The 7,839-nt window shown below is 42.6% G+C and overlaps 1 protein-coding gene across 2 annotated transcripts in view; it reads left to right on the top strand.

Moving 5' to 3' along the window:
- Nucleotides 1-521: 521 nt before the first annotated feature.
- arhgef10 (Rho guanine nucleotide exchange factor (GEF) 10) overlaps nt 522-7,839 on the top strand; it is a 63,126-nt gene continuing 55,808 nt past the window's right edge. For both annotated transcript variants that reach the window (XM_080041876.1, XM_080041875.1), the window contains exon 1: nt 522-654. The gene's annotated coding sequence lies outside the window, so the exon portion shown is untranslated. The remainder of the gene's footprint in view (nt 655-7,839) is intronic.

Raw genomic sequence — 7,839 nt, 5'->3', positions numbered from 1 at the left:
GGAGGACAAAATAATCCTAATAAATAAACGTGTAGATGTTTCAGAGATGTGTGTTATCATATTAATGTATTCGACTTGTTTGAAATAAGCCCGTTTCTGAAGGTGATATGATAGGCTATAGACTAGAGAAAAAAGAAAAAAAAAATCACAGAATATGATTCTGTAAAAATAATACTGGCCTGGTTCAGACTAATGTTGTATTGTCCACGTGACAGGAGGGATAATAATATGCATTTGTTGACAAGCAAGAAAGTTAGACAAAACTTTTACCCAACATCATCTCCGGCCAGCTGTTTCGAGGGAGCCACCTCACACGTCACGTGGCCGGCTCAGATTGAGCTCCTCTGTCCCTCCCGGGGCCGATCCTACAGGAGAAGACGATGGAAACTTGATTGACGTCCTGCTCAGCCAATCACAGCTGACGCGAGTTCCCTTTTGGGCCAATCAGCTACTTAAAGGAGGTAAAGGGTTTCCATGGATGGAGTCAGCTTGCACCGAAGGGAGTCAAGTTAAAAGAAGTACACTGGGCGAAAAAGTGGATGTGTTTGATATGTTTAAAGTTGTTTTGAAGACGGAAATGCATCAACTTTAACACTTGCAGGGTGTTACGGCGAAGGGACACGACATTTCTTTTGGGTATAAAGTCATAAAATGGTGAGTTGGAGGACATTTTTTAAAGTTTCTGACAAAGTTTGAAACATCCCCTACATGTCTGTTTTGCTAGCTGTCGGTTCGGATGAGCAGTAACGTAACACCAAATATGTGATTGAAGAAAGTCATGAAATGTGTTTCTGTTGTGTGTTAATGTAAATTAAGTGTGTTTTGTCTGTTTGAACGGTCAAGTGGGTGATAGCTAGAACGTGGCGCCTCAGCTAACTGCCAACACTGTCACCTACCTGCTACCAGAAAGATGGACACCTATTAATTCCTGCGCATTCCTGTTAATTAATGCGTCCTTAACACGACATTAACGGCTAGGGTTAGCCTACTTGAAATTTCTCAGCAAAACTTTTTTTTTTGCTTTATAGTTTGACATTTCATCTGAAAAGGACCTTTAGCACATTTCCTCAGTCTGCTGAATCTGTCATGTAGAATGTTGTTGGATGTTGAGCATAACCTCAAACTTCTCTGCTCCCCCTGTTCTTCTATAAGGATGCAACTGCAGGTGCAAGATAGCCTTTTTGCCATTTGTAATACTAGTGATAAAAAAAAATATAAATAAATAAATATGTTTTAAAAAAGGTCAAGTATGCCATCTTCATATTCCTTATTAAACTATATCTTAATTCATACAATACATATAGATATAATAGATAGTTTAAAAGATGCCCAAATGATATAAATCTCTCCCTGAGCTGCAGTAGTCAGACCAACCCGCAAATTCAAGTAGTCATGCATAGCATTCCTCAGTGAAAGCACTGCACTGCACAGCTTCAGTCAGCTGGAAGATCCGTCTAAACAGGTAGTAAAAGTGTGATTTAATTAAACTGTTTCCTTTAGTAGTCGCAGAAAAAGGCAAGTGCTTTGATCAATCTATTACGCTTAGCTAAACCTTCAAGGAAAATGGTTTTAAACAAGGCACTGCTTTGATCTTCATTTGCCTTGTCCAGTCAACTCAGCCTTTACATGGGCGAGATGGGACATTGAGGGGGGTGGTGGTCACACACACATGCATGTACACAAAAAATCTCCACTGGTAATTTGTTTAGGCAAATAACCAGGGTGGCCTGGCTGCAAATACAGATGCTTAATACCTCTTCCCGTCTTTCCAGGGATCACTTTTTACTCACATGGAGTTTCCTGAAGTGAGAGCTTGCGTAATGCATGTAGACACAGAAGCCTTTATGTGTGACACTTGCTCCTCCATCAAACCACAGCTGCTTTTCACACTGGATGTTTTCAGCGAAAGAGATGTTGGCAATCGATGCTAATGCTGTTTGCCGTGTCGGTTGCGTAGATGCTTAGGGGAGACATTATTTTAGCATTTTGTCATCGCCACACAAATAAACTGAAGTGGGTTTAACATTGCAGTCTATGACCACCACAGATGCAGTCCAGTGGTGGAATGCCAGGGATCGCTAATTGCTAAAGTAATTGTGACGAGGACGTAACTCTAGTTTGCCATTAGTTTCTCATGGAAATGCTTCCTGATCTCTGTGACTAAGCTGGGTTTGTCAGAGTACACAGAGGTTGAGCGGGGGGGGGACATACCATTCATTTTTTTAGAAAAGCAGATATAGATTATCTGTGTCCACTGTCCACCCACCACCCCACCAAGAACCCCCATGAGATAAGGCACGGATTAGCAACACAGTTCAACAGCTGGGAAAGAGCCAGGCCACTGCAGGTGGACGTGTGAAATTTCTCCCGTACAAGTGTAAGATACATTGCAGTGCAGAAATTTTGATCATTTTTCTACTGTGCACCATGTTACCATACATTGTAGGCTAAAGGTGCGAACACACTAGGCATTTTACACGCGTACAGACGCGTATGAAACCCGCCCCTTTTCCATAGGGAACCATTGGTTTACGCGCGTACATGGCGCGTAAATGCGTCACTCGCGCTAAAGCAACATTTTCACTCGCGCTAAAGCAACATTTTTACGCGCGTAGCTTTACGTGCGTATATATTACGCGCGTATAGCTACGCGAGGAGTTCAAAAAATTGAACTTTTGTTGCTCCTACGCGAGACGATTAGCCGCGTTGGCCAATCAGCGTTGAGCTTGACCCTACGTCACATACATTGGCAGGGTCGGAGAACAGTGTACTGTACACAGAGGCTGATGCGAGACACCGAGGAGTAAATGTATTGCGGCGGCCGGTGCTGTATGAAGCCGCTCGGGGTTATACGTGGGGAAAGTAAACCAGGAGAATGGACTTCCTGGTTAATTCAGTGAATATGTGTAGCTGTGCTTTAGCCGATAAACAAAGTTAGCGCCGTATAGCATTAGTTAACTCACCCTGTTGTGTGCGGGCGGCTAGCGCCTCATATTATGAACCCAAACATGACGACTGTCCGCGGGACTTTCACGACAAGTACACGAAGCACCGGTGTTGATCTACGCCAGCCACGGTCCCCTGTCAAGGTCCCCTGTCACAGCCAGGTAGGGTAATTTTGGCTACTTGCCTTTATGTTGTGCCGCCGTGCACCGATGCTGCTGTAACTGTGTTTGTTATGTAGCTGCCGTGAATATGCAATGCTGTTTTAATGCTAGGCTATTTGTGCTGTTCAGTTTGTCTTTTGGCACAGTTGTTGGCCGTATTGTTGTTGTTTTTGTGTGGACATGCACGCTGTTGTGTCGGGTCGGTTCTGATCGCAGCCATAATTGATAAGGGAAATACAATATCGGGAGGGAGACTCGTCACATTACGCGCGTATAACCTTTTTTGACACAAAATGATCAAGCAACATTTTAGCCGCGTTACGCACGTAAATCTTACGCGTGTAAAATGCCTAGTGTGTTCGCACCTTTAGGCTATACTGCTTGTCAAGATTATTTTAAAGGTGGAGTAAGCCATTTCAGAGAAAGCTTGTAGATAGGGGAACTGACTACTAAAACACCTCCCTCCCCCTTTCTGTTCCTTCATAGGCTCCACCCCCACATACACATTGCCTGGCAACAGCAGTCGTCACTCACTACCTGAGCAATAGCATTGTAGTTACTAACATCACGAATGCGCTGATTGGTAGGAGAAGTGTTGACAGTCTAGGTCAGAATCCCTTTGGAAACATTCCTGTTTACAGAACCTGGGCTGTGTATAAAGCGGCAAAAGCGCGCACATAGTACAGGCAGGTGGCGGACGATTAGAAGATATTCGCTTATTTGGCAAAAAGTGTTTTTGATATAAGAATCGCTGACGCCACCTTTAAGGCATGTTTGCCCTTATCTGAATTTAGAGAGAAAAAGGAAATGAGGGAGGGGAGAGGGGTAAAGGGGTTATGACATGGCACAACATTCCTCAGCCAGAATAATGGTAGCAGTTGTATTGTAAATGGTATAGGCATCGTGGAGCACACATTCACCAAGAAGCCCCAGCCAGTTGCAGTTCTCCCTGATCTGGACTACTTTGTTAGTAATACGCTTTCTGAAGATGACAACCCTGCATAGCCATTCTTAGAAAGGATGAGTACAGTCAAGGGTCAATGACAGAAAGAAAGTGTCTCCACTCTTTGAAGTCCTTTCTTGTGCATGGACTGAGTAGCCCTATTCATATTAAAATGCATCCAGGGTGTAAATCCAGCCAGTCAACAAAAAGCTCTTTTGAAGAGGCCGCTTATTCACTGCTCAGCGCACACTAGATAGGGTTCTTCTGGTTAGATGTCGGGCTCTCTGAGCTTTGGTGTGGCTCACTGGGTGGGTGGAGACCAAGCTAGGAGTGACAGCCCAAGACTTGTGTTTTCAAACGGACACACCACCGCGTTTCAAATATTTTACAGGCCCAGTCTTTAATTCCACCCAGTGACTCACAAACTGGGTGGGCTGTGCCAGTCTTTTGTTCTTTTTTACGTCAACATTACATCTTAAAAGTAAATACAAAAAATAAATAAAAATGTTTTTAAATACTGCCCTAGTGATCTTACATAACAGGGACGTTAGGGGAATAATGGGCTACTTTAATGTTGGGTCATCCATCACATTGGTTCCACTACATGCTGTAATGTCACTGTGTTAGCTTAGCACTAGTCTCGCAAAGCCAGACCAAACTACAGCAAGTAGTAGCTTAGCACTGACCACATTCTGTTTAGAAACACAGCTTCAAAGCTTGTTGTTTTGCCCAGAAATCCTCTCGCATGTGTCCAATAGCTCACACACCTCTGACATCACATGGAAACACAGCAGCCCTGTGGGTCTGAATATTGAAGTGCATTCCCCATACAGTCAACTCCCCATTAAGCCTATAATTATAACTGGTGGCTGATTGGGAATAACAGACTTATCTTCTGGTCTTCTGCTTGTGTTGGATGTTTAGTGTGTTGAGGGAAGCTTATGTTACAGTGAGTGGAGGATTGGGTGGAGGCGTGAACACTCTTCAGTGTATGAGATCACGGAAAGACAAGGGGATGTGCTTTAACTATGAGGAGGTTTGCTTTCTTGGCTGTGATTTATTGTATTTGTGTACGAATATGAATATGTTTCTAATTTTTCCTGTGCTGATCTAATCAGCAGTTCTTAATTGCCAAGAGTCAGGAGTCTTACTTGAGAATGTCAGCTAACTAGTTGCATCACTCGCTTATATGATTTATATGGTTGCATCACTTATATGATATACTGTATAATATGATTGTCTTTTGTAGCAAATCAATAATATTATTTTTCTACTGTTTAATGCTGATCATGAAGAGGCTAGATCATTTTTTTTTAGTATGCTGCATGGGGCTGTCCTCCCCTCCACTGAACTTCCCCACAAATGTGTTACAGGACTTTGTAAAAGGCTGTCTGTCTGCTCTTTGTAGACCTAGGATGTGCTGTATTCAGTCCAGACCTGATAACTGTAATCCTGGCGGAAGAAGGGGAAGATTGGGACACGCTGCTCAATAAACTATTTAGTCTAAAGAGCTGTGAAGCAAAAGAACAGACACTTACAGCAGACTACAAGAATCTCTCTCTCTCTCTCTCATACCACCCTCTCCTCCAGGCTTTTGTTTATGACTTTCAGCCCGTGTGTGTGGAATGCCACTTGTCATTAAGTGTGCTCCAGAAAACACTTCAGTAGAATTAAAAACCCCAAACTAAACCCAGGGTGTTTGATGTAGAATATCTCTACACAGCAACACACACAATTAATGTAACCGTAAGTGATGGGTGAGGGTATTTTAAGGCACGACAGAAACATATGCAAACAGTTAGTGGTTTTATTAAAAACCAAGTGTGGAAACTGTAGGGAAATAACAAGAATTAGATTATTTAAAAGTATAGAGAAAAGTTATATTCCGGTCTGTCTGCAAGTTCTATCAATCTTCAATATCTTCTAATGAGAGATGATGTATCATTTATGCATTATTAAGAAGTTAGAAAAAAGGCTGATATTGCTGGAAAGGAGCATGTGTACCTGCTCAGTCCCTCCTTCAATTAAGCATTTAAATAATGCTAAAATATCATAAAGTTAGTTTTTTTTGTAGGCTGAGATGGGGGGGAATCCCTTGTGAAATGTTAATAATTAAGGATTAATCTACAGTCATCCCATTTTGATATGAAGACATCTGCTAGAACTTTGCTATTGTCATTTAAAGTGCCAGACAGAATGTCGTTTATGGACGATCATAGGTGGCAGTTCGTCCTACACACTACGAGAATGTAGATATACGTACCATACATATTGTCAACATGTTTTTGATCCGTGTCATTGTCTGTTAACATAGGTTATTTGGGAATACACAGTGGAGCAAATTGTCTGCATCGCACCAGCAAGCCAGATGACTGTTTTCCTGTCTGCAGAGCGCAGCAAGGGCTTCCCAGCATGTAATGACACGCTCGGCTGAGCCTGTCATCAACTATACAGCTGATTTTACCTGTCTGCTGTCTTCTGCTCTGTCCTCATTCAATGCTCTCGGAATTAGACTGCAAAACAGTGCCTTTTTAATTAATTACCGAGCATATTGGCAGAGGGATTTAGGAATTAATCATGGTTTAAAATGTCTCTTCCCTCCTGGTAGGTTTTTATGAAGTACACCTACTCACCGGCCTGCTTGTGTTATAAAGTGTAAATGTGTAACTCTGTACGGTGCTTGAGTGTAGACAGGTTGTTGAAAGATGCTCCAGATGTAGGAAGTGCTTTTGTTGGGTTGGTCAAGCCAGGTGCTTGTATGGTGCTGCACACACCACCCCAGGGTGTGATTTGAGGAAAGGTGCATAATCTTCAAGAAGCAGTTGAGAAAGGGAAAGAAAAGGAAACCAGAGTTGTTGTTGTTATTATATTAATGTGCGAGCCGAGAAGGCAGTCAAACACCAAGCCAGTTCCTCTTGAAGATAACAAAGTTCATTGTGTCGCCTTAATGCAAATTACAAATGAAAGAGATTGTATGAAATGGAAGTGTTTTTCTCTTTAACCAAACAATGAGACTTCTCTCCTCTGTGCCTCTGCGACAAGAAGTGCACACCTGAATATTTTACTTCTCCTCCCTTCCCTTCCTTCCTTCCTTTTCCTGCTGTCGTAGACCTCAAACAATGCATTCGAAGGGAGAGATGAGTCACCCCCCTCCCACAGCTCCTGTCAGGTCTTAGGCAGCTAGTTGTCACTCCAAAATGTTTACACTCCAGTTTACAACCACGTGTCATATATTTACTTCATTCTCATACATCACGTTTCTCCGGCTGTGCAGTGCAAAACTTAAAGGTGATGTAAGCAGAATGGTTCTTTTAGCGAACTTCCTGTCAGTTACTGCAGTTAGCAGTCCCCTCGCTCGTCCCTACGTCACCACATTAATGCACTGCGGTCTTCCAGCAGCGAGTTATCTAGCATCATCTCAGATCCATAAGTGTGATAAAACATGATTAAAAACCATCAAAGCAGACATTGGGAAGGATTTCTACCTGCTCCGCCATTGTAAGCGCATAAACATTCACCCATGTGTCGCTCCGGCGTGCACCGGCAGTGAGACCATGAGTGAGACGGGTGCGGACGGGTGTTGGTTTGTAGCGTTCTCTCTTGTGATTGGGTAAAATTTCGGGATACTACATAAAGTTTAATTGCTTATTGGCTTTCAATCTTGCAGAGATTGGCTTTATGAAACGTGCACATCATGTAAGTGACTACTGTATGAATAAAGAGCGATTTAACACTTATATTTATATAAATAAACCGCTTACTTCACCTTTTAAAGAGTGCCTCATCGTA

This window comes from Ammodytes marinus (genome assembly GCF_949987685.1).
Source record: "Ammodytes marinus genome assembly, chromosome: 15".
Taxonomy (NCBI): Eukaryota; Metazoa; Chordata; class Actinopteri; order Uranoscopiformes; family Ammodytidae; genus Ammodytes; species Ammodytes marinus.
The sequence above is the reverse complement of the archived record's forward strand: the minus strand, read 5'-3'. Positions and strand labels throughout refer to the sequence as shown.